The sequence below is a fragment of the Ovis canadensis genome, chromosome 22 (assembly GCF_042477335.2).
Source record: "Ovis canadensis isolate MfBH-ARS-UI-01 breed Bighorn chromosome 22, ARS-UI_OviCan_v2, whole genome shotgun sequence".
Lineage (NCBI taxonomy): Eukaryota > Metazoa > Chordata > Mammalia > Artiodactyla > Bovidae > Ovis > Ovis canadensis.
The window spans coordinates 32,984,446-33,011,759 of NC_091266.1; the positions used below are offsets into that span (position 1 = coordinate 32,984,446).

A 27,314-nucleotide genomic window follows, 5' to 3' on the forward strand; every position below is an offset into this window, starting at 1 on the left:
GGCCAGAGTATCAGTTACAGTTCTCAGTTACAACTAGTAGAAACCAATGTAATAGTTAAAGGAGAAAAGGAATTTACTGAAAAAATATCTGGTAGCTCATAGAATCTTTAGGATTACCAGACTGACTCAGCAAGATAAACTCCCCCAAATCCTACCGCAGAACTGGTCTAGTGGGGATGTGACCACCGTGACTGCTGGTTATGGACCAGCAGTGAGTGTATGGACCACCAAGACCATATGGTGTCTGGCACCGACGACAATAATTCTACTTCTGGCTCTGAAATTTCAATGTACCTGCCACCATTCCCCCCTGGCCCCGCCCCGCTGCTGTCTTTATTTGCAATACTAGTTTCTAATTTAAAGCTTATAGAAGTGATACACTCATGTAAATCCTAACTATGTTTCTTTCCACATTTGTAGTGATATTTCTATAGACTAAATTTCTAGAGCTGTTGGGTTTAAAGGGAAGCACATCTAGATTTTTGATAGGTACTGCTAAATCACCTCTCCCTAAAATGTTGTCATGATTTATACTATAAACAATAGATGAGTATGTCAGTTTCCTCAAAGCTATATCAATTCTAGATCTGTGTTTTACAGTAGTTTTGTTAATTTAGATCCACCTGGACATGATTCTGGCTGTATGACTTAGTAATTGTGTGTCATTGGGCAAGTTAGTCCATTCTCTGGGTTTCCATTACCTTGTAGATATGATATGGAAATAATGACCACATTGCTGAGACTTTTAGTTGTTCCTTGATATCAATTTCCCCTTCTGCACTCATACCCCAAATTTTTACTTAGATCTAGAGCCGTCCAGAGTCAATACTAATTTGCTAGTTTCTTTTAGTCATAGCCACCATTAAAACCTGCAGAATGGGTATCAGCTGTGTGCAATAATATCCTGCAGCTAATAGTGAATCACTTTTTAAAGAAATACTGCATCATAAACAGAGAATGTATTGTATTGTATTGTAATGTAGTGTATTGTACAGAGAATGACACTTGATAGAAAAGCTCAGATATTTATGCCTCTGAGTTAAAGTGATCAAGAACAGATTCAATGTGAAGAAAATTTTTAAATACCTGGGGTGATTTATTTTGCTTACATATTCCTTTTTATTTATGCACAGAAGTGATATGTAACTAAGTTCATATATAAGTAAATAAAAATTGTAAATGATAAGCGTTCAGTTCAGTCATTCAGTCGTGTCTAATGCTTTGCAACCACATGGACTGCACCATGCCAGCTCCTGGAGTTTGCTCAAATTCATGTACATCAAGTTGGTGATGCCATTCAACCATCTCATCCTCGACTGTCCCCTTCTCTTCCTGCCTTCAATCCTTTCCAGCATCAGGGTCTTTTCTAATGAGTCAGTTCTTCCCATCAGGTGGCCAAAAGTATTGGAGCTTCAGCTTCAGCATGTCCTTCCAGTTAATATTCAGGACTGATTTCCTTTAGGATTTATTGGTTTGATTTCCTTGCAGTGCAACAGACTCTCAAGAGTCTCCAACGACATAGTTCAAAAGCATAAGTTCTTCAGTGCTCAGCTTTCTTTATAGTCCAACTCTCACATCCATACATGACTACTGGAAAAACCTTAGCTTTGACTAGATGAACCTTTGTAGGTAAAGTAATGTTTCTGATTTTTAATATGCTGTCTAGGTTTGTCATAGCTTTTTTTTCAAGGAACAAGCATCTTTTAATTTCATGGCTGCAGTCACCATCCACAGTGATTTTGGAGCCCAAGAAAATAGAGTCTGTCAATGTTTCCATTGTTTCCCCATCTATTTGCCATAAAGTAATGGGACCAGATACCAGGTTCTTGGTTTTTTGAATGTTGAGTTTTAAGCCAGCTTCTTCACTCTCCTCTTTCACTTTCATCAAGCGGCTCTTTAGTTCTTCTTTGCTTTCTGCCATAAGGGTGGTGTCATCTGCGTATCTGAGGTTATTGATATTTCTCCTGGCAATCTTGATTCCAGCTCGTGCGTCATCCATCCCAGCATTTTGCATGATGTACTCTGCGTTCTAAAGGATATCAGTGCTGGGTGTTCTTTGGAAGGAATGATGCTAAAGCTGAAACTGCAGTACTTTGGCCACCTCATGTGAAGAGTTGATTCATTGGAAAAGACTCTGATGCTGGGAGGGATTGAGGGCAGGAGGAAAAGGGGACGACAGAGGATGAGATGGCTGGATGGCATCACTGACTCGATGGACGTGAGTTTGAGTGAACTCCGGGAGTTGGTGATGGACAGGGAGGTCTGGCGTGCTGCAATTCATGGGGTTGCAAAGAGTTGGATGTGACTGAACTGAACTGAACTGAACTCTGCATATAAGTTAAATAAGCAGGATGACAACATACAGTCTTGATGTACTCCTTTCCCAATTTGCAACCAGTCTGTTGTTCCATGTCCGGTTCTAACTGTTGCTTCTATACAGATTTCTCAGGAGGCAGGTAAGGTGGTCTGGTATTCCCATCTCTTTCAGAATTTTCCACAGTTTATTGTGATCCACATAGTCAAAGGCTTTAGTGTAGTCAATGAAGCAGAAGTAGATGTTTTCCTGGCAATCTCTTGATTTTTCTATGATCCAATGGATGTTGACAGTTTGATTGCTGGTTCCTCTGCCTTTTCTAAATCCAACTTGAACATTTGGAACTTCTTGGTTCACATACTGTTGAAGCCTAGCTTGGAGAATTTTGAGCATTACTTTGCTAGTGTGTGAGATGAGTGCAATTGTGTGGTAGTTTGAACATTCTTTGGCATTGCCTTTCTTTGGGATTGGAATGAAAACTGACCTTTTCCAGTCCTATGGCCACTGCTGAGTGTTCAGAATTTGGTGGCATATTGAGTGCAACACTTTCACAGCATCATCTTTTAGGATTTGAAATAGCTCAGCTGGATTTCCATCACCTCCACCAGCTTTGTTTGTAGTGATGCCTCCTAAGGCCCTCTTGTCTTCACACTCCAGGATGTCTGGCTCTAGGTGAGTGATCACACTATCACGGGTTTCTGGGTCACGAAGATCTTTTTTGTATAGTTCTTCTGTGTATTCTTGCCACCTCTTCTTAGTATCGTCTGCTTCTGTTAGGTCCATACTGTATCTGTCCTTTATTGTGCCCATCTTTGTATGAAATGTTCCCTTGGTATCTCTAATTTTCTTGAAGAGATCTCTAGTCTTTCCCATTCTATTGTTTTCCTCTATTTCTTTGCATTGATCACTTAGGAAGGCTTTCTTATCTCTCTTTGCTATTTTTTGGAACTCTGCAAATAAGCATTGTCACAATTTAATTGGGAATTATTTTTATATTCTTAGATTCAATTAAGAAATAAACAATAATGGTCTCAAATGTCCATTCTTGCCACCGTCTACAGTAATTGAAAATATCCTGTGCCTGCACCAATTATTCTGTGTTGGTGTGGTGTGTCTAGCTCACATGCCTTCACATTTAGAAAAACAATACTCAGGGAGCTTCATTAAGGACCTGCATTAAGGAGACTCATGCATACCTAGTCCTGATCAAGATATAAAATTTTGGACTTTGAACTCATGCTGTAATGGGATGAATCTTTTGAGGGTGAGTGTGTTTTGCATATGAATGGGACAGAGGATGGAATGTAATAGCCAGCTAACAAGATGGCCTCCATTTGTTCTAATCTCTTAGTATTAACACATTTAGGTAGCTCCCTTCCACACTGAATACAGTTGACCTCTATAACTTGCAGGATATTGCCGAAATGAGGGAGTATGACTTCTGAGACTTTGCCATAAAAGACAATAGCTTTCATCTTGTGTTCACTTGGATCAAATACTTTGGTAGAATCCAGCTGCCATGCCAGGAGGGCACTTAGCCATCCCTATGGACAGGATCACGTGGCATTGCTTGATTCATCTGGTAATAATCAGCCCTATTTGTTAATACTTGCCAGCCATGTGAGAAAGGCAAAGGAGAAAAGGTAAGATATACCCAAAGAATAGCAAGGAGAGATAAGAAAGCCTTCTTAAGTGAACAATGCAAAGAAATAGAGGAAAACAATAGGATGGAAAAGACTAGAGATCTCTTCAAGAAAATTAGAGATACCAAGGGAACATTTCATGCAAAGATGAGCACAATAAAGGACAGAATGGTAAGGACCTAACAGAAGCAGAAGATATTAGGAAGAGGTGGCGAGAATAATAGGAAGAATACACAGAACTATCCAAAAAAGATCTTAATGACCCAGATAATCATGATGGTGTGATCACTCACTTAGAGCCAGACTGGAGTGTGAAGTCAGGTGGGCCTTAGGAAGCACCACTACAAACAAAGCTAGTGGAGGTGATGGAATTCCAGTTAAGCTATTTCAAATCCTAAAAGATGATGCTGTGAAAATGCTGCACTCAATATGTCAGCAAATTTGGAAAACTCAGCAGTGGCCACAGGACTGGAAAAGGTCAGTTTTCATTCCAGTTCCAAAGAAAGGCAATGCCAAAGAATGCTCAAACTACCACACAATTGCACTCATCTCACACGCTAGTAAAGTAATGCTCAAAATTCTCCAAGCCAGGCTTCAGCAAAGCGTGAACCGTGAACTTCCTGATATTCAAGCTGGTTTTAGAAAAGGCAGAGGAACCAGAGGTCAAATTGCCAACATCCACTGGATCATCGAAAAAGCAAGAGAGTTCCAGAAAAACATCTATTTCTGCTTTATTGACTATGCCAAAGCCTTTGACTGTGTGGATCACAACAAACTGTGGAAAATTCTGCAGGAGATGGGAATCCCAGACCACCTGACCTGCCTCTTGAGAAACCTGTATGCAGGTCAGGAAGGAACAGTTAGAAGTGGACATGGAACAACAGACTGGTTCCAAATAGGAAAAGGAGTACGTCAAGGCTGTATATTGTCACCCTGCTTATTTAACTTATGCAGAGTACATCATGAGAAATGCTGGACTGGAAGAAGCACAAGCTGGAATCAAGATTTCCAGGAGAAATATCAATAACCTCAGATATGCAGATGACACCACATATGGCAGAAAGTGAAGAAGAACTAAAAAGCCTCTTGCTGAAAGTGAAAGTGGAGAGTGAAAAAGTTGGCTTAAAGCTCAACATTCAGAAAACTAAGATCATGGCATCTGGTCCCATCACTTCATGGCAAATAGATGGGGAAACAGTGGGAACAGTGGCTGACTTTATTTTGGGGGACTCCAAAATCACTGCAGATGGTGGTTGCAGCCATGAAATTAAAAGACACTTCCTCTTTTAAGGAAAGTTATGACCAACCTAGACAGCATATTAAAAAGCAGAGACATTACTTTGTCAACAAAGATCTGTCTAGTCAAGGCTATGGTTTTTCCAGTAGTCATGTATGGATGTGAGAGTTGGACTATAAAGAAAGCTGAGCAATGAAGAATTGACGCTTTTGAATTGTGGTGTTGGAGAAGACTCTTGAGAGTCCCTTGGACTGCAAGGAGATCCAACCAGTCCATCCTAAAGAAGATCAGTCCTGGGTGTTCATTGGAAGGATTGATGTTGAAGCTGAAACTCCAATACTTTGGCCACCGGATGCAAAGAGCTGACTCATTGGAAAAGACCCTGGTGCTGGGAAAGATTGAGGGCAGGAGGAGAAGGGGTCGACAGAGGATGAGGTGGTTGGATGGCATCACTGACTCAATGGACATGAGTTTGGGTGAACTCCGGGAGTTGTTGACGGACAGGGAGGCCTGGCGTGCTGTGGTTCATGGGGTCGCCGAGTCAGACACAACTGAGTGACTGAACTGAACTGAACTGAAGTATTTTTTATTTCTGCACCTTTCTCTGTGTCTCTCTGTCTTTCTTCTCTCTCTCTCTCTCTCTCTCTCTCTCTCTGTGTGTGTGTGTGTATTTTTTTGAGAGACCATGCTGTGCAAAGCATGCAGGATTTTATTAATAGTCCCCCTACTAGGGACTGAAACCACACTCCCTGCAGTGGAAAAGAAGAGGATTCTTAATCATTGGACCTCCAGGGAAGTTCCTGTTTTTAAAAAACATTTTGTTAAAAAAATTTTAATGAACTACTCACTCAGGACAACAGCTACATAAAAACACCAGTTCTTGGCAGCTATGTTGTGACAGATGCACTGAAGACAGTTGCTGGGTTGGTACTTGTCTATCCCTGTGGAGTCATTTTTCTCTGCTTCTCCATTTGGAATTGTTACCCCTCTCCCTTATCAGCAATATTTTTTAAAAATATAAAACATTTTTGAAATTTTAGGCAGCATTTTTCAGGATTTGATACTGGGAGATGTCTGTCTACACATAGACTCTACCCAGAATTTTTCAGGAGGCATTCAAATGTTTAAATTCTAAGTGTATTTTCTCTGAATTCAGATTCACTGTTACTTTTATGAAAACATAGGTGTTTCTTCTAGAAAAGCTGGCCATTGAAGCATGCTTCTATAAAATACAACTCTTACTACAAAGACTATGTGACTATGAAGTTTACAGTGAGAACACTGATTCTGCAAAAAGTCATCTCTTTCCAGATATACATATATGCCTCTTTAAGATGTTGGTTAAACAAATGTTTGTGAAATCTCCATATTCTTCAAGAGGAAGACGGAAATACCAATCAACACAGCAAACTTTCTATTTTAAGGTTATTTATTACTCCAGGTCGAAGACTTTCCTAACAATTGGAATATGAACAGGGCAGCATTGAAATGGTTATAGATGACTTTCAGTGAAACCTCATTTACATGAGATGAAATTAAAGAATATTAAAACTTACTGGGGAACTTTCCCAGTGGTCCAGTGGTTAAGACTCTGCACTCCCAATGCAGGGGGCACGGGTTCAGTCCCTGGTCTGGGAATTAAGATCCTGCATGCCACAGGGTGTGGCCAAAAAATTTAAAAAAGAAACTTATTGGAAATGTTTTCTTTGAAACAAGACTACAGCAGTTTGCATATAATAAAAATTACAGACTCAGGGTTATCAAATAGAGATGGAATTATTTGACAGTGAAGGAGAAGAAAAGATTTGACATGATTTATAACTCACTTCTTACCGTTTTCCATCTTAGAATAATTTACCTTTCTAAAAATTACTAAGTGAAGTGAAGTTGCTCAGTCATGTCCGACTCTTTTGCAAACCCATGAACTGTAGCCTACCAGGCTCTTCAGTCCATGGAATTTTCCAGGCAAGAATACTGGAGTTGGTTGCCATTTCCTTCTCCAGGGGATCTTCCCAACCCAGGGATCGAACCCTGGTCTTCCACATTGTAGGCAGATGCTTTACCATCTGAGCCATAAATGTTGCTTCATTTTTTGTTTTTCACTTTAAATTAAATTTTTATCAATTTTGAGGTAAGTGATGAGGTATTTTTCAATAACTTATTTTTGGCTACCACTCTATTTGTATTTAAATGATAGGTGTAATGATTATATTTTCTAAAAATTGTGTTTTGTATGCCATTTTTTGACATGTTTTTAGGTTATTATATTTGAAATGTATTTATATTTAGTTTCTCTATTTTAAAACTTTTGGTAAACTTGAAAATTTTAAAGAAAATACCCATCCTAATACACATATTTCAATACTATGTGAAGTGAAATACACTCCTATTTATACTGTCATTTTATCCTAGTTTTGGAATCATTAGGTTTTAGGGTGTTGATTCTAGGAAATGTGTTAGGACTTTCTTTATGTCTTAAAATATATTCAAGTTTTCTATCCCATTTCTCTATTCTTAGCTTTTTAAGTGGAGGAGTATATAAATTAGATAAAGTTTGATTGTTTTATTTTCAAATCTATATCCTTACTAATTTTCTTCTGCTTGCCCTATCAGTTTTTGATAAAGGAATTTAAATTTTTCTCTCTATGATTGCAGATTTCTCAGTTTTTCCTTAGTTTTTGCTTTAAAAATTCCAATTTTAGTTTGTTATGTGTAAGTTCAGGATTGTGACATCTTCTTGGTTGATTGTTCCTTGTATTGTTACTTATAGTGACTCTTTAAATGATATTTTGGACTCATGTTAATATTTTAAGCCTATCTTTTTTAGTTTAATATTTTCTTGGTGTATCCTTATATTCTTTACTTTCAAATTTTATAGTTTTTGTTTTAGGTTTTCTTTTGTCAGCAACATAAAGATGAAATTTATTTTTGTGACATATTCTGAGAATCTCTCTTTCTATATGCAAACAATCTGTTGAAATGCTTATTGATATATTTAGACTTATTTTTTACCATAGTACTTGCCTGTTTATTTACCACCATTTATCTTTGTATCTCTATATTTTCCTTCATTATGTTGGACTGAAAAATTTTACTGCCTTTTAATCCTTTCCTGATTTGAAAACTATGGACTGTATCCTATTCTTTTAATAGTAATGCTTAATTTTTCATGTAGTACATAGTATGTAATTTTTCTGACAATGCCTGTAATTACTCAGTATTTCTATCTTTCTTCTGAATACCTAATAACTTGTATCCACTGAACACCAATCTTGTAGTTGTTGCATAGGTTGTTTCAACTTTTTTCAAAGCTAAGATTTTTTTTAAGAGTTATTAATTTGCAGAAATACATTGTAAATTTCAGAGCTCACCATTTTTATTAAATCTCACACCTTTCCTGTAGGTTTACTTATCTTCTGGCTAAAATTCATTCTTTTAATAGTATTTTTAGAGGGGACATATGGTGAATAAATTTACTTAATCTTCATAGAATGATAAATATCTTTATTTTGCCTTTGTATAATAGTTTAGCTAGAATCCTAGGTTAACATTCACCATCTCTTAATATTTCAAAAAAGTTATGCCATTGTTTTTGGCATTTAGTATGCTATTGAAAAATTTGTCTTTAGGTTGTCATTCATTTGTGTTTATTCTGTCTTTTCTCACTGAAAATTCTAAGCGATTTTCTCTCTTGATATTTAAAATTTTCAATATATCCAGGTCTCTTTTTATTTATCCTATTGAGGGTTTGTGATACATTTTTAAATGAAGGGCTCATATTTGTTCAATTCACAAAAATGTTTAGATTTTATCCTTTTAAATACTGCTTTTCCACCATTAACACACTTGCATATTTTTTGTACTTCTCCAACAGATGTATGTGTTGGAGACACTCAATTTATTCTCCATGTCCAATATCTGTTTTTTCAGTGGCGAGTCCCTGAGACTCTTCACTGAGACTGACATCCTGACCACACTCAGGGTACTTATGGACCAGCTTGCCAGCCGATGGGACCAGACCCCACTGCTGCAACTGGGAGCCTTTGTCCCTGGTCTCCTCCTGGCATGGACAACTGGTCAGAGTATCCTGACCAGGTAAAGAACAAGAGACATTACTGACCTCTCTCTCCTTCCTTCTCTCTTTCCTCTTCTTAACCCTTCATGTCCTACTCTTTTTTTTTTTTTTCCTCATCTCCTTCTCCTGGACTCAAGAGTCCAGTTGAAGGACCTCAGCCTGAGCTGAGAGTTGGAAGCCTATCACTTTCGCTTGGCAGAGAACTTGAATTCTGGTTCTGTTCTGGTCTGGTTTCTGATTTGAATTCTGGTTCCATTCTGGTCTGGTCTGGTTTCTGGTAGGGCCGAGTTCCAATCCTTCCTTCCCTGGAGCTCCAGGGTAAAGTCTGGTAATGCCTGGGTATCTGCAGGTGGCAAGAGACATCTATAATGCCGCTTCATTTGACCACCACCACCCCCACCCCCACCCCCCGCCTTCCTCCCCCTCTTCTTTCAACCTGGCCTCCATTCCTCCCTTTGAAATCTTTGAATACCTGAGATATTTTCATTTACTCTGTTCATACTTGGATCTGAAGTTCTGCGTCTCTATAGGAGGTTTTCTGAGAGACTGCAATCTTGTATTTTAAGAGAGTGTCTGATTAGGATAGCTGGGCATGTGTGTGTGTTCTGTGTTGTGATTTGTGATGGCCATTTTGCTTTGTGTGCCTGCCATTTTGTTTAGACCTGCTGCCATTTTAAAATTTTTTTATTTAATTTTTTTTTTTTTTTTTTGCCGTTTTTTAGAGCTTGATTTTCTCTCCCTGTGCCTTGAGACCAGGGCTCTCAGAAATACTAATCTAGACCATCTCTAATTCCTGAGACTAAGGGGAAAATGGGAAGAAGCTTTTAAACATTTTATTTATTCCAACTGTTATTTATAAACTGGTGAATTTTATATTGTAATACCTGATTCATGACTAAGTTTAGATGATGAAGTTAAATCTTGCATTGAGGCTGTCTGGATATGTGTGTGTCTCAGTTTGTGTCTTTGTCTCTGGATAATATTATTGAGATTAATTAGTATATGTGCTCTATTTAATTGGCTTAAAGAAAAGTAAGTGCTTACAAATCAAACAATTACAAATTAAACTAAATGAATTTCAAGTTCACATGAACTGGAAAATGTTCAACATTGAATTATTACCTGGTAATATAGACATGTCTTTAGAACCATCAATAGGTAAAATACTTCTGTTGTACCTAGATTTACTAGAGGTCAAATAAGACTGTATTCTATTGATTGCAAATCTGTTAATAAAAAAAAGGAACACAATGTGGGAAAAACTTTTAAGGAAAGTGTTTTTGGTAAAAGAAGGTATGAAAAATGGAAAACTGCTGAAATAAGTGAGTTATGCATGATGAGGGGCTTCCCTGGTAGCTCAGCTGGTAAAGAATCCACCTGCAATGCAGGAGACTCTGGTTTGATTCCTGGGTTAGGAAGATCCCCTGGAGGAGGGCATGGCAACCCACTCCAGTATTCTTGTCTGGAGAATCCCCATGGACAGAGGAGCCTGGTGGGCTACAGTCCTTGGGGTTGCAAAGAATCAGACATGACTGAGCAACTAAACAGGCATATTTGCTGCATTTTGAGAAAATTCCTCAGAGCTATCTTCACATTTATTCTCTTTTCTATTGTAGCCGCTGTAGACCTTGCTGCTGCTGCGGCTAAGTCGCTTCAGTCATGTCCGACTCTGTGCGACCCCATAGACAGCAGACCACCAGGCTCCCCCGTCCCTGGGATTCTCCAGGCAAGAACACTGGAGTGGGTTGCTATTTCCTTCTCCAATGCATGAAAGTGAAAAGTGAAAGTGAAGTCGCTCAGTCGTGTCCGACTGTTACTGACCCCGTGGACTGCAGCCAACCAGGCTCCTCTGCCCATGGGATTTTCCAGGCAAGAGTACTGGAGTGGGGTGCCATTGCCTTCTCCAAGACCTTATCCTGTCTGTATTATGTTATTTCAATGGCTATTCCAGGATTTTCCAATTGTATTTTAAAATGATTCTTTTAAAATATCAACTTGTTTATGTTTCATTTCTTTCTGCTTCATAATTCTTTGCCTGTTCTTAGTAACATCATTCCTTCATTAATTTTTGTGTGTGAGGCAGTTCATTTTCTTCCAGAGTGAATTTATGTACTGAAGTTTAATCTTATAGGCTACTTTTATAACATTTAGATGGAGTTTGGAATTTAATTCAGTGAGAAGGTTATCTTTTGTTTGTTCTCTCTCTCTTTTGCTCTTTGCTCACATTTTCCTGCCTAGTTATTTTGAAGCTGTCTTTTTCAGCCAGTCCTATCCCTGTGGAATGGAACAAGATTTTCTATTACAGATTACAAGCCTTTGGTTACAGAGTAAATTGAGACTATCACAGTTCCTGCATAGATCCACTGGAAGATTTTGTTTTCTCCCTGGAACTTTCTTTTATTATTATTTAGGATTTTCTTCTTTCTCCTGATTCACATCCACTATGTCCTGGTTTCCATGTCTTACTCTTTTTTGGTTTACTCCCTCATTTTAGTGAATCATTACCTTTTTGGGAAAGAGTACATGTTCTGAAAATGTAATGATTCTATTCATATGCTTAATTGATAGTTTGGTTGTAGAACCCTATGTTGGAAAAAAATTGAAAGGTATTTAGAATTTGAAGGTATTACTTCACTTTTATTTAGCCATTTGTGTTATCATTGAGGAATCTGATTCTATTTTTATTTCCAATATTTTGTATGTGACCTTTTTGTCTTTGAAAGATTTTAGACTTTTTATATCCTGATTTTCTGGATTTCACCATGATTTATCTTGGTATAGTCATTTGGGTGAGCATTCAATGAGTAATTTCAGTGTAAATTCATGCCCTTCAACTCTGGGACATTTTCTTATATTTTTTATATAGTGATTTCTTCTCATTTCTCTTTTCTCATTTTCTGGAATTCCTATTAATTGGATATTAGATTTTAATTTTAAATATTTTTCATTTTTTAATTCTAAATTTTTTTTCTGTTGGGGGACAGTTTGTACAATTTTATCTTCAAACTATTTATTAAATATTTAAGAGCATTCTTTTAATTTTCAAGAGTGCCTTCTTGGCCTTGGGATATTCCTTTTTGATAGTATTTCTGCTCTTCTTTCACTATCTTTTCTTATATATCTGAGTGTAAAATAGTGATTTTGTTTTGTTTTGCTTTCTTCTGCCTGCTGCATTGTCTCTCTTCTGTTACTTTTTCTGTTTTTTTTTACCAAAAAATATTTCTTTTTTAAAAAATCTATATTTTGGGAGCTTTTTCTTAAATTTCTTGCTATCCTTGGCTCCCTAAAGTTTTTATATTTAAAGGCAAGGCACTTGAATATTGATTGGATTGCTTATTGATTAGTGGGCTTTATTGAAAGAACTTAAATGTCAATCTCAGTGAGCATTTTTCTTGAATTTTTCTATTTCTTTCGATCCCTGGGTAGGGAAGATCCCCTGGAGAAGGAAATGGCACTCCACTCCAGTACTATTGCCTGGAAAATCCCATGTATGGAGGAGCCTGGTAGGCTACAGTCCATGGGGCTGCAAAGAGTCAGACACGACTGAGCAACTTCACTAGAGGGGAGAAAAGGCAATGGTGTAATTTCAATATACATCTGGGCATTCTTTCATTTAAGTCCATTGGATCCCCACCCTTTGTCCTAAGGACCAGTTCCTTTCGCATTTCTCTCGTTACTTATTTTTGAGTATCATTGGCCATGTTGGGGATAGGATCAATTGTGAAGACCTATGATCTATGTAGATATTTCTCACTCTCAGCTGATTTATTCAGTAAGTGGAAAACTGACCCTCAGAATAATACCCCCCTTTTCTTCTGTGGTCTAGTATTCCCTCCAGGTTTCTCCTACTGTTGGGGAATCAACGAAATTAAAAGTGTCTTGCTTCTAAACTCTCCTTCAGCTTTTCTTCTTTGCCTTTTTGCCTACTTAAAAAATATTTTACTATGGAAAATATAAAAATGTAATGCATATTCAAAAAGTAGACAGAATTTTATAATGGTTCCTTCTATGCCCATCTTCCAGGGTGAACAGTTATCAACTCAAGGCCAATCTTATCTCATCCATACCCTCACCTGTACCTCTACCTCTTTATTTTGAAGTAAACCTTCAACACATTATCAGTTTCATCTATAAATATTTCAGCATGATAAACTTTTAAAACATAACAGTATGTACATTACACCTAAAAAATTAACAAGATAGTTCTTAATATTAAATACTCTCAGCTTCAAATTTCCAGTTGTCTCAAACATGTCTTAAGTGTGTTTTGTCTTTTTGCTTGAATCCAATAAACCTCTCCTTGTATTTTATGTTTTTGAAGGGAGTATTTAGAGAAATTTTCAGGTTGATTTAGCTTGGAAATTGTAGAATAATGAGCCATGATAATCTACTCCTACAAGTTCTTATGTGTAATTTAGTGGTATTAACATGGTGCAGTGTCACTGGTCTCACAGAAATTAGGTTGATCCTATTAAAAAAACAAAAAAAAAAAAACAAAAAAAAACAACTTTCCAGGACTTCCCTGGGTGGCTCGGTGGTAACATGCAGGGGACATAGGTTCAATCTCTGGTGTGGAAAGATTCCACATAAGTCTGCATGCTGCAACTAAGATCTGATGCAGCCAAATAATTTTTTTTTTTAAAGCTTTCCAAAAAACATCAAACTAATTCAGGTAGTATTGAATTTCCAACAACAACAACAACAAAAAAGGAAAATCCTATACTTTTATTCTTTTAAAATTTAGAATAGTGAAATGTACTATTCATATAAAAGAGTATACAGAGGAGTATATATAACATATATATGTGCCAGGTTTGTTCTTAAATATAATTAGCTACCTTTCAGTTCCCTCTTTTAATTTTTCTAAGGCCTTTAGTTATCTATACCCTCTGTTCTATTGCCCTCAGGATACAGAGGTTCTTAGAATTTTATATAATTGGGGACAAGGAAAGATGCCCTAAAATATTTATGTGAGGCCAATATAGTTTATATAGTTTAACTTTTCTTCACAGTCAAATAGTCTATCCACCGAAACTAAGAAAGAGGGACTTTAATATCTTTAATAAAAACTTAATAAAAATAGCAGCATATCCAAAGTGTTGGTCATCTAGGAAGTCTGAGTTGCAAGAAAACTGATAGGGATGCCTACTCCAGCAAAATCTTTCTCATCACCTGTGATAGTGTCCGAAATCCCACATTTGTCTTTGCTCTGTTTAATCATGGAATCTTTTAGATATTCAAGATTCTCCCTTCCTACTTGTCACTCCATGAGGGGTAATGTCTTTTTTTTTTTAACATTCCAATACAACTTTATTTACACAGACAGGTAAACTAGATTTGATTGGTGGGTTTGCAGACCATGTGCACTTGGCTGTAAAGAACCTTGAAGCCATCAAAACTGGTTGCACCGGTGTCCCAAAGATTGATAAGGGCTCCATTCTGTCCCCTCCAAGAAGGACAAAAGTCAAGTTTTATTCAAATTATTTTATATGGTGCTTTGGTGTTTTGATGTGCTTTTGAATGAGTGATCTCAATCCTCCCTTTTGTCCCTTCTCCCCTCTTTCTGTGTATATATGTCTAAATGCTTCCCATTCTTCTTCATCCTGTCCCTTGAACTCACCAAATTGGGTGATTTTAGAGTGAGGCTCGGAGAAGGCAATGGCACCCCACTCCAGTACTCTTGCCTGGAAAATCCCGTGGACGGAGGAGCCTGGTAGGCTGCAGTCCATGGGGTTGCTAAGAGTCGGACACGACTGAGCGACTTCACTTTCACTTTTCACTTTCATGCATTGGAGAAGGAAATGGCAACCCACTCCAGTGTTCTTGCCTGGAGAATCCCAGGGACAGGGGAGCCTGGTGGGCTGCCCTCTATGGGGTTGCACAGAGTCGGACATGACTGAAGAGACTTAGCAGCAGCGGCAGAATGAGGCTCTTCCACATTCATCCTTGCTAAAATCTTGGCTTCCTTTTAGGGCCCTCATCTATACAAGGGTAAGAGGCAATGTGCACTAGTATAAAGAGCACTTGTCTAGGTCATTGGGCAGAGCATGCCACCAGATTGCTGTGTGACTTTGACTATATTACCTAACCTCTCTGAGCCTTCCTTTGCTCATCTATCAAATGAAGGAGTTGGTTAGTAATCTCTAGAATCCTTCCAGCTCTAAGCTTGTGATTTTAGGAAGCTGCAGCTTAAACTCTTGACAACTGTTTGAGGTCATTAACTAGGATGTCACTCACAGACCTTAATGAAACTGCCAGGAGGCCACAGAAATTAGTCACATGATCTTCTGTAGTTGGCACCCTTCTGAAGCTGGGTGGGTAGGGTTACCAGTTAACTTCAAGAAATCTGAGAGCATATCCCACTAAGGGGAAAAAAGGAACACAAATGACTCCAGGAGGGGTCATGTCTTATCATTAGTACAGTTTCTGGCACATAGTAAGTGTTCAAGGAAATATCTGCTTAATCAATATTAAGTAACAAACTTTGCAAAGGACATTTGGGAAGCATAATACTTGAAGCTCATGTTCAACTAACACTTGTTTGATAATTGAAGAGAGTAATCAACCTATAATTTTTTAACCAAGAAATGTGAGCACTTTAAGCTAGATCACCCAGGCTCTTGGTATCTCTATTTTTCCAATTCTGGTTGCACTAGATTTTTGTAGGTAGGAGTTTGGACTTGAATTGAGAGATCAGCAAAAAGGGAGACAGTCATTTTAAAGAGAATTTTTCTCTTTAAATTAATACCATTTATATCTTTAATTATGAATGTAGTAATTATTTGTATAATGCTTATCAAACAATTACTAGAAGTGTGCTTACGTTTTTGTAAGTGCATATATAACCTTGCTATCCCTAGAGTGAAATCGCTAGAGTGAAATGTAATTTCCACTATATATTAACTATCTTCGTGAGGTACAAAATATTCCAGAATCCTTTCTTAAGCTGTTTCAATATTCTCTATATTCTGTCTCACTTTTTTAACCGTCGTTTTTCCTTCCTTTCTGTTTCCTTCCCTTTTTGTGCGCTAACCTTAATGTCCTAAAAAGAGGGCAAGAGTGGATGGTGGTTGTGTGATTCAGATGGAAGAAGAAAATATGGAAGAAACAAGTTTGGGATCGTATAAATACACAATCTAATTCTTTCAAAACATGTAGGTTCGCAAGGATTTTTAGGTGAATATATAATGCAAGAGTGAAGTTGTAATGTGTGTACTTCAGAAATGTGAAAAACAAAAAGCAAAAAATTACATCGAAACACAAAATACCTTCATCTTCCCAATTTTCGTCTTTTTTGCTATTAGAAAAACCCTAGCTTCTCATTCTTCTGTGATGTGTGCGCATGTCTGACGTGTATGAAAATGAAGACAGGTGAGAGGAGAACGATGTTTAACGCAAAATAAAATCCATGTTGTGAACATGTTCTTCATTCCATATTTGCATTCCTTTCTGTATCTATGGAAGACTTCTGTTTGTGTTTTATACAGGCATATCAGTAGAAGATATATAAACACACCGATTGTGTACTACCACTCATTTGCTTTTTCCAAGAGGAATCATGTAGACTAGTAGAGAGTGATAAGAAAAGTCCTTAAAGGCAAAGGGAGGATTCCACAGAATACATTTTTTAATTAAAGGATGGAGACAGTCTTGTGCTACGGTTACATGTCGATGTTTTCAAAAGCATACTCTAAGAGGATGAAAAATGTTTACAATAAACTTATTTTTAAAGTTATTTTTCTTTTTCAGTCATAAACAGCAAATGTACTTCCTAATAATGTATGGAACATAAAAGATAGGAAGCAAAAATTCGATCGTAGTATCACTTTTACTATTAAGGCATATCCCTCCGCTCCAGTTGGGTTATTATTATTATTTTCATTTTTAAAAAGGCAGATTCCGCCATAAAAACCTCCACCCTCTCCCGAGGAAAGTAATTTATGTAAAAAAGTGAGACCAATTAATAGGCTTAATTTCAGAAATCCACTGAAGGACACAAGAGCCGTACTGGCCCCTGGGGTAAACCTAATCATATTAATTGACTTCTTTGTCCAGCCCTATGTGAGGGAAGGATTCCTTTGATGGGGATGAGAGGCTTCCTTGTTGAACGCTGGTTTTCAGATACCTTATTAAATATGTCATGTTTGGGGTTGACTCCAGAGCTGCTTGTGGCAGCTTCCTTCATTGACCTGAGCTGCAATGGCTGCTACACCCTGCGTGCCAAAAGCAAAGGGTGGGGGAGACGCCATTTGCAAAGCCGGAAATGATTAAAATTTCAGGTTGAGACCATTCCCAGTAAGCAAAGGTTTGCCAAGAGCACAGTTCCTGCTTCTGGTGTCTTCTCTGAAAAGCACAGAGTGGACGTGTGTCTCTCACTCCATTGGCAGTAGGCTCTCCCCACCGCTTGGTAAGCCAGACGGGGAGCGAGCCACTACTGTGGCAGGCACCCGAACAGCGAGCTTAATTAGAAAGGTCAGCGGCAAGCCCAGCTCAGTGGCCTAGCCTAACCAGGGTGAGGGGCGGACCCTGCCGGCCTCCGTCCTCTTCCGCTCGACTCAGGTGCGGCGCGGATCCCTCCGCCGCAGTAAGCGCTCCCGGTAGCGCTCCGATCGGCTTTTCGGCAATACCCGGATGGAAGCATAATGGCCGCCATCAGGGACTCGCAGGCAATGGGGGCCACGACAGGTATTCCCCGTGAGCGGGGCCGCTCAGGCCTGTTAGGATGCCGGGACTTGTAGAGAACCAGTCAGGGGGCAAAGGGCGAGTTTGTGGGGGCTGCAAAGCCCCCACGAACTCGCTCGGGGCTCCGCCTCTTGTGATAGGAAGCGTCTGTTAAATAGTCCCGGCCATTCAGCGCTTCCGCCTAACTTGTCGCAAAGTTTTTCTAGAGAAGTCAGTCCTTTGACTCGGCGCTCTTGCAGCCTGCCAGAGCTAATCTTCAGCGTTTTAGCCTGGGCTTGCTTTACGTCGGGGCTTTTTGAACTCCGCACTCTCCCACAGTCCAGGAGCTGGAGCGGGAACGCGGCTCAGTGTGCCTCCGCGCGCCCGAGGGGTAGCCGAGCCCCGGAGGAAGGGGCGGATCGGGCGCGGTGTTTGGGACGGAGCGGGGCGCGCGGCGCTCGAAGCACTTACTCGGCGCGTTCCGGGACTGGTGGAGACTGCATGGGTGCCCCTCAGACCGCACCCTTCGAGCTGTAGGTTCGCAGGCCCAAGGCAGCCCGACTCGACGGCTCCCCATTGTGGGTTCAGTTTGTGGTCTTTGGAGCTCTTTTTTTTTTCTTCCAGATATTCTCACCTCTCTGGCGCGCGTTCCCTTCTCCAGAGTTGGCCAAGGGCGCTCTTCCGTGCAGACCCCAACCACACCCAGTGGCAGATGGATTTCTTTGTAACTGGCTTTCTTACTCTTAGGGTCCATTTTGACTCTGTTCTTAACATAATGGTCCTCATTGTCAAGTAGACAGTCTTCTTAGAAGACTATGGTAATTGAAAATATATAAGGTGACTGTATATAAGGTAAATGTTGTAACTCTTAAGTAGACCTATGAAGCAAATACGGTAGCTTTAAGGTTCTGAGTGCAAAAATTAAGGTTCAGTTTTTTTTTTAAGGTTTAAATTTGGGAGCATTTAGCGTTTGTGAGCTATTAGCGAAAACATTCGTTGGGTATGTTTGGCTAGAAAAACTTAAAACTGTAGAAAAATAAGTCAGTGTTTAAAGAATACATAATAATATTGAACTTTACACGGTTGTCACAGTGATGAAACATGCCACCAAACTGTATATCAGGGTGAGAATTTTCTTAACTTTGAGCGTCTATGTTTTGGGCTTAGTGTATTGATAAAGTTGAATTGTTTTTCAAGCAGGAAGGGATCTGACTTCAGTGTAAAGTTTTTGTCTTCAAGTTGAACATTTAGCAACCACTTAAATTGATTCAATGAGATACCCTAACGTCTTTCAGAGTTTAACTGCAGAACAGTTGAAGTGGATTCATTATCTTTCAGCAAAACGGAATTTTCTTGAAATTCAATAAGACATTGCCTTCTGTTAACATTTTCAGGGGGTTAGCATTTCACGAGGACGATAAGCATAATAGACCACGTTGATTTTTGTTAAAATTCTTGTAAATACAAGTTCCAGATTTAGAAAATTAATAAGAGTGTGGAGAAGGAGAAAATGTAGCTATCAAACCTGTTTTGCACGTCCAACTTTTTCTTAATTGTTGACATGGAAGTAAGTATAAATATCAGTTCAGAACGTTTTATGTCTTTTTAGGGAAGGATAAAAGGACAGCAACCAGAGTAAATAATCTGCTTTGCACATTGATAATGTATGAGCTTTTAAATGCTTGAGATTTTTATCATCACACTTCAGATCCTCTCCTATCCTCTCTGGTAGCAGTAACAGTATGGTGTATTGTGATCCCCAAAGTGTTTATATCTTGAAACATTCCAGATGAGATATATTTTAGAATAAGTCTGCAATTTGCCTTTGCTCTTTTAATTTACTTTTGTTGTTTACTTTTCTATTTGTAATTGTTCATGTTCAAGCATTGTGTGCTGTAGATCACCTAATACAACTTTTTTTTTTAGTGGTGAAAGACTTGGACCTTTCCCAGTTTCCTTCAGTGATGCTACTAAAAGTTTTTGGCAAAACACTATAAACAAAAGAAAAGACTTAAAGTTGAAAATTTTCTTAATTATCTTATCCCAGGTGTGTAGGCTATGAGTATTTCGGTTCTGTGTTGGGTATTGACTTCACATGGTGAGCAATTTTCATGGACCTTAGAAATGAGAATTAAGAGGTAGCATTGTCATGGTAGGATATCTGGGTTGGAATCAGATCCAGATTCTAATTCTCGCTTTGTGAGTTGGGATAAGACATTTTCCCTATCGTGTAATAAGTGAAGATAATGAGGTTGATTTTAAGCTCCCTTCTAAGCTTTGAGTTTTGTGACTTTTGTAAATTTATGACATGTTATCACTGAATGTCAATGATAGGTTATTTAAGTGCAGAGATTTTTTTTTCCCCCAAATTTATATACCTATGTTGACTATGAAGCCTAGTTGAATCAAAAGCTTAGGAACATTTTTTTGTTTTTGCAGTCAAAGTTTTAAAACTTTGGTCTTCATTTCCAGATATCATCTCTTCTTTTGATCACTGTTCCTGATTGTGGCTTTATCCAAGCATTAAATTGTGTGCCTTTTGTTCCTTGAAGAAAGAGGTATGGTGAAGATTGAAGTACTATAGTATACAATCTATTAAATAGTAAGTTAATATGTTTTAATATTAGACTGAATTGAATAATTATATGAGTTTTCCTAAGTTATAGTTTTGTTTTTGGCCTAAGTATAATATACACATGGGTTTTCATGTTAATGTAAGCAAAAAAAGTAGGTTTTTTCATAGTGGAAGTTTTAATACTTCATTAGAAATCTAAAGATGATTTTAACTCTTATCATCCTTCTAAATGTAAAGATGACATTACAGAGCTCCTGGATAGTGAATGATGAAGATAAATATGGTAGGAAGATGTTTTGAAGCTGTATAAATGGTCAGAAGAGAGTTTGTGTTTTGTTCTAGTAAGTGCAAAGTAATGCACCCAAAGAAAAATTATCTAATGTATATTTGTATTGTGATTAATGATATCAACATTCTGAGTCAGAAAAGGGACGCTATAGAGTTAAGGCTGGTTTCCTGGAGACAGTCATCTGAGTATCCTGGTATGGACAAAAAGATGGAAAAATACCTACCAACAAATCCATGGTGATGTAAGGAACGTTTTGCACTCAGTGGAAAATACCGTACCTTGTACAAAAACATGGCTTGTCTCTCTGTTGAAACACAGGTGTCTCTGCTGTTTTGTATTCAGTAGGTTCTGGGATATCACAGTATCATACAGTTCATCTCACCAGATGTATACCCATAACTATAACTCTGGTATAAATGATACCAGGTTATCATTTATGTTCCTTTGCCTGTGTCATTTCTTCTTATATGATATTTATTTGATCTCTTATCATTTGAGATTCACATGGATACTGTGCTGCTCCTGAGTAGAGAAAGTAAATACCAAGTGCCAAGAGTGTTCTTTACTAGGTGTGAGCCAAACTACTCAGAAAAAGTAACATGATGAACAATGAGAGCTTCAAATATAATGAATAAGAGACTGCTGTATGGTGACTGACCAAAATGATTTGAATTATTTGAACTTAAAAATTGTGAACAAAATCTGACTAAAATTTTAAGATCGTGATTGATATGATTGCTTGAAACAGATGTCGGAATGTTGGAATGCAGGGTCATGACTTGAAGCTTAGGAAAATTAAGTGGGTTTCACATGGGTCTCATTTCAAGAAGTACTAATAGCTGAAAACTTATATTGGCTCTTTGGAAAGTCAACTAGTTTCAAAATAATGGTAAAGTCATCACCAATTCCTAATTAATTGCTAGTTGTTGGAGGTTATGGCTGGCAGAAGATGTGTATATATATATACGTGTGTGTGTGTGTGTATGTGTATGTATGTGTGTGCGCACGTGCATGTATGTTGTCTCATCAGCTCAGTATCTCTTCATTTGGGAATCATCTATTCCCTGTTAGGAGTAGTTGGTGGCTTACCATATCAGTCCGTCTTACACCTCGGCCCAGTCATCCTTGTTGCAACAATGATTACCTGTTACTCAAGTAGAGCCAATCAAAATCCTTTGAAATTGATGTATGAACGCTGTGAAAAAGGTGATCCCTTTTCTCAAACATTGTTAATCTGGGAGGATGCTAGTGACTTTCTTTCCCACGCATATGAGAATCCTATCTGTAGTAGGTGAAAGTGAAGCCATGTTGAGATGGGTGATGGATGGAGATAGAGTACTACTTTTAGTCTCAGGAACGATGGTATCAGATATGTGTGGTTTTCTTTTGATTCTGTCTGCTAGCTTGCTGTCCTTTCCAGTCCCTGGGGCCAAAATTCTGCATATAAATTAGTTTGAATTGGATTGTAGCAGAAAACATCCTGGTGAATATATGGCCCTTAGGAATTTAAGATCTGTAACTTCAAGTTGGTCATTCGTATCCATCCACAGTTTGCCCTTTTCCTCTACCTTATAAGAGCTATTCTTTAGTCATACATGCATGCATTCATTCACTGTACATGTATTTAGTCCTTTGTTCAACCTACAAGTATTTATTGAATACATAATAGTATGTACAAGTATGTGCACCTGCCTGTATAGGCGAGAATTATACATATTAGACTGAATGGATGGTGGGCTTTCTGTAATACAGCACATTTTTATGTAATAGGTTACCTAGATCAACAAGCATGTGTTGAGAATAATCCATACTGTACTTAGCTTTTTAGTAATATAAAAGAGGATGTCTTTGTCTTCAGAGTGCTTATAGTTCAGTTAAGGCATCCAGATTGATGTACGTGAAACATAAACAGCTTAAAAAGATAAATGAACTCACAGTTTTATGGGTTGTAAGTCTGAGTTCTGATAGAAGGTTAGTGAGGGCAGGCCCAGTCTAGGAAAGTTTTTTGAAGCAGGTATAATTTCAAATGGATTTTGACTTCAGAATTGGGTTTTGATAGACATAAAGAGTAATTGAAGAACAGATGGAATGATTGAGGGCTGATCCGAGATGGGTAGGAGATTGGTTTGACAGTAACAATTTGTATTTTGGGAAAATGAGAGATAATGGGAAATAAGGCTGGCTGTTTCAGGTAAACCTATATATGAGGTATTTGGAAAGCCAGGCAGAAATTTTGCTTCTTTTTACTGAAGTGGAGCTTTCTTTGAGTAAAATGCTTATATTTCTTTCAGTGTGATGCCATTTTGTAATGCTAAGATATAAAATAAGTTTATTCAAGTGGGTGTACCTTTATTTGTCATGGAAAAGATCTTGCTGCTAATCCATCCATCTGCCTTGAAAATTAAAAAAGTAAGGAACCTGAAATACTGTTCTTTGTTTTTATGTGCAGCTAGTTTATTTCTTCTTACTGACTCCCTTTTGAAAGATGCCCTAGTACAGTGGCAAAACATACCCCATCCCTAGAGATAAAGCTAGTTCAAAACGAATGTAGCATTAGTTATAAAAACATTTGAAAAGAGATAAGGAGTGAAATTAAAGTAATGTTTGATTACTCCAGATATTAGGAATGATGTATAGGTTAATGTGTCATTCTCATTAAACGCTGTTGTATTCTAGTATACCAGGGTTGGCCGACTTTGGCTGTAAATGACTAGGTGGTATATACTTGAGGTTTTATGGGCCATACAGTTTCTGTTGCACCTGTCAGTTGTTGTGTAACACCAAAGCAGCCATAGGCAATATGTAAATGAATGAATGCGGCTGTGTTCCAGTGAAACTTAATTTACAAAAACAGGCAGCAGGCCAGAACTGACTGTTGACTATAGTTTGCCAACCCCTGTCGTAGACTTAATGAGACATTTCATTCTACAACCTCTCACAATAACATCTACCCACCTGCTGACATCTTTTTCCTTCTCTCCAGTAACTCTAGATGAATTATCTTTATTCTTTTCTAAGTTCAACTCTCCCACTTGTTCACTAGATTACATTTCTTCTCACTTACTGAAGGACATTACTTTGTTCTTGTTCATTGTTCAGTTGCTCAGTTGTGTCCAACTCTTTGTTGCCCCATGGACTGCAGCATGCCAGGCTTCTCTGTCCGTCACCGTCTCCTAAAGTTTGAGCAAACTCATGTCCATCGAGTCAGTGATGCCATACAACTATCTCGTCCTCTGTCATCCCCTTCTCTTGCCTTCAGTCTTTCCCAGCATCAGGGTCTTTCTTAATAAGTCAGCTCTTTGTATCAGGTGGCCTAAGTATTGGAGCCTGAGGACATTGCCACTGCATTTCGTTTCTTTCTCTCTTCCATCAGTGATTTTAACCAATTTTACTGGGTCATTTCTTATAAGCATGCAATCATACTGTCATTTCTTTTACTTTTAAAAAACAAACAAAAAATTCCCAACTCCTCTGTTTCTTGGTCCTTTGTAATAAAATTCCTTGAAAGAGTTATCTGTACTACATCTCTGCTTCTCTTAAATGCATCCCATTTTCTCTTGAATTAATACTTGTGAACCTTTCTCTATAACTCCACTTGAAACCATTCTAATCAGTGTCACCAGCACCCTTGACATAAAGTCCAGTGGTCAGTTCTCAGTGTTCATCTTATTTGACAGAGGTGATTCTGGAACCACTTTCTTCAGTTTGCTTTGAGGGTACCAGTCTCCTAATTTACCTTCATTCTCACTGGTCTTTTCTTTCAGTCATACCAGCTCGTCTCTTTTTCCTCTAAATGTTACAACATCTCAAGGCTCTGGCCTTGGACTTCTTTCTTTTTTTACTTATCCTTTGGTGATTTCATCCAGTTCTACCTATAAAAATAACACACACATGCACATTATACAGACACAGTAATAATTCTTCCGATTTTGTCTTAGACCTAGAGCTCTGTATTCAGTTACACATCCCATGTTTCCCCTTGGATGTCAACTAGATATCTCAGATTCTACATGGCCAAGACCAAACTCTTGATACACTTTCCAAACCTACCACCCTCACACCGTCTTTCGTTAGTAAATAACAACTCATTTCTTCCAGTTGGTGAGGTCAGAACTTTCAGAGTTATCCTTGATGTGTTTCTTTCTCTCGTGGACCAAATTTAGTCTGTTAGCAAATCCTGTAGTCTCAGTCTTCAAAGTATGTTCAAAATCTGACCATTGCATCATTGTCTTTACCAAGTTACCATCTCTTACCTGGGTAGTTGTAGTATAATAATCTCCAAGGTGATCTCCTTGCTTCTGTTTTTGTGTGTATGCTAAGTCACTTCAGTCATGTCCAACTCCATGTGACTGCAGTCTGCCAGGCTCCTCTGTCCATGAGATTCTCCAGGCCAAAGTACTGGAGTGGGTTGCCATTTCCTCCTCCAGGGGATCTTCCTGACCCAGGGATTGAACCTGCTTCTCTTACATCTATCTGCCTTGGCAGGCAAGTTCTTTACCAGTAGAACTACCTGAGAAGCTTCTGTTTTTAAACTCCTCAAATACCATGTTCTTAACATAGCAGCCAGAGTGATCTTTTTAAAAAACAACCTAGCTCATGTTACTTCTCTACCCAAAATGCTCCAGCAGCTTTCTTCATGGTTTCTTTGACCTCATCTTCCTCTGGGTGCTTTCCCTATGGTGCTTTCTGTTCCCATCGTACTGACTGTCTTCTTGCTAGTCCTCGAACATGTTAGGCATGCTGCATACTCAGGATGTTGGCACACTTTTTCTTTTTTAGAATGCTGTCTGCTTCAACTCCTTAAGATCTTAGCTCAAATAAGACCTTTTCAAGTGAGGTCTCCCTGACTTTGTATTTAAAGTTGGAATTCTCTGGTTCCGCCTCTCCTTCCCTGCTTTATTTTTCTCCACAGCACTTGTCACCTATGACTATATTATATGATTTACCTACATTGTTTATTATCTAAATAATCAGAGTGTTAGTTCCATGAGGGGAGGGATTTTTGTCTGTTTCATTCACTGCTGTTTCCCAGTGTTTAGAACAAAGACTGGCACATATTTGGTGCTAGCTGCAAGCCCAGCACTGTACAAGATGCTGGCCATATGGCCAAAAACCTGATAGATATAGTCCATATACTTACATAGCACTTATTCCAGTGGTGGAGACAGATGGGAAATAAATTGACAAATACATAAAATATTTCCAGAGGGGAAAATGTGATAGAAAAATAAATATGAGAGGCTAAAAGAGAAAACAGTTTTTTTGTTTGTTTGAGGAAGGAATGGCTTATAGGTTGAGGAAAGCCTCTCTGAGATGATGACATTTGAATTGCCTAAAAAATAAGAGGAATCTACTCATTTGAGGAATGGAAAAGAGACTGTTTCAAGCAGGGAGTAGCAGGTGCAGAGAAAGGCCTGAGATAAGAAAGATAGGAGAGAAGTATTTGAGAAACTGAGAGACTCTATATATGGTGGCTTGTGCTGTGTGCTTAGTCGCTCAGTCATGTCCAACTCTTTGTGAATCCATGGACTGTAACCTGCCAGGCTCCTGTCCATGAGAATTCTCCAGGCAAGGATACTGGAGTGGCTTGCCATGCCCTCCTCCAGGGGATCTTCCCAATCCAGGGATTGAACCCAGGTCTCCCACATTGCAGGTGGATTCTTTACCATCTGAGCCACCAGGGAAGCCCTGGAGTATATTTACATTTGGGGAGAGTGGTGTGAGATGAAGTTGAAGACAGAGGTCCAGGACCATATGTCACTGTTTCTTGCATGCCTTGGCCGAGAGATTGTATTTTAGTTGCTAAGTGCTTTGGGAAGCCCCTAAGGAATTTTAAGTGGAGAACACCGTGATCTATTTTATATTAAGATCACTTTTGCTCCATTGTGGAGAATGGATTCAGAGAAGAGTGATGGGCAAGGGGCAAGCATGAATGCCAGTTAGGAAGACTATCATTTTAATCCAAGTTAGAGATGACAGTGGGCTAAGATGATGCCAGTGGGGATGGAGAGAAGAAAATAATAAACAAGTTAGAATGTGTTACCCAGTCTTGTTACACAGTCCTGTGTACCCAGTCTTCTTGGGTTTTGTAGGGATAAATATGAAATAGCACTTGTCTTTAAGAAGCTTATAAGTTTTCTTGGGAGGTAAAACTTGTAAAAGGAAATGATAACTATAAAACAGTTTGTAGTAAAATGATGCACAGTGGCTGTCCTTTAAATGGGTATTCAGAGAAGGGAGAGATCAGTGTGAGTTGCGGAAGATTTCATGTCCGTGTAGAAAGTAGAATTAGAAAAGAAGTTTGACCAGAGTTGAGTGAAGAGGCAGAGAAGTGGATGATAAGCCTGGTGAAAGGAAACAGTGTGAACATAAAGTAAAGAAAAGTGGATATGTAGGGGAGCAGAAAGCATCATATATTGGGCTGTGTGTGTGTGTATTCAGTGAACAGTTGTAGTTTCAGAGAGTAATAAGGAATAAGATTCATCTGAACCAGAAACTGCTTCTGTGTTTTAATTTTTAT

At 38.4% G+C, this 27,314-nt stretch overlaps 1 protein-coding gene across 15 annotated transcripts in view; it reads left to right on the forward strand.

The window, feature by feature from the left end:
* Nucleotides 1–17,807: 17,807 nt before the first annotated feature.
* The window catches only part of ZNF518A (zinc finger protein 518A), a 28,297-nt gene continuing 18,790 nt past the window's right edge, over nt 17,808–27,314 (forward strand). For 2 of the 15 annotated variants that reach the window (XM_069568165.1, XM_069568174.1), the window contains exons 1-2: nt 17,822–17,954; nt 20,403–20,532. The gene's annotated coding sequence lies outside the window, so the exon portion shown is untranslated. Of the gene's footprint in view, nt 18,509–18,699; nt 19,978–20,402; nt 20,533–27,314 lie in introns of those variants that run through there. The other 13 variants (XM_069568161.1, XM_069568170.1, XM_069568160.1 and 10 more) reach the window with 13 other exon arrangements.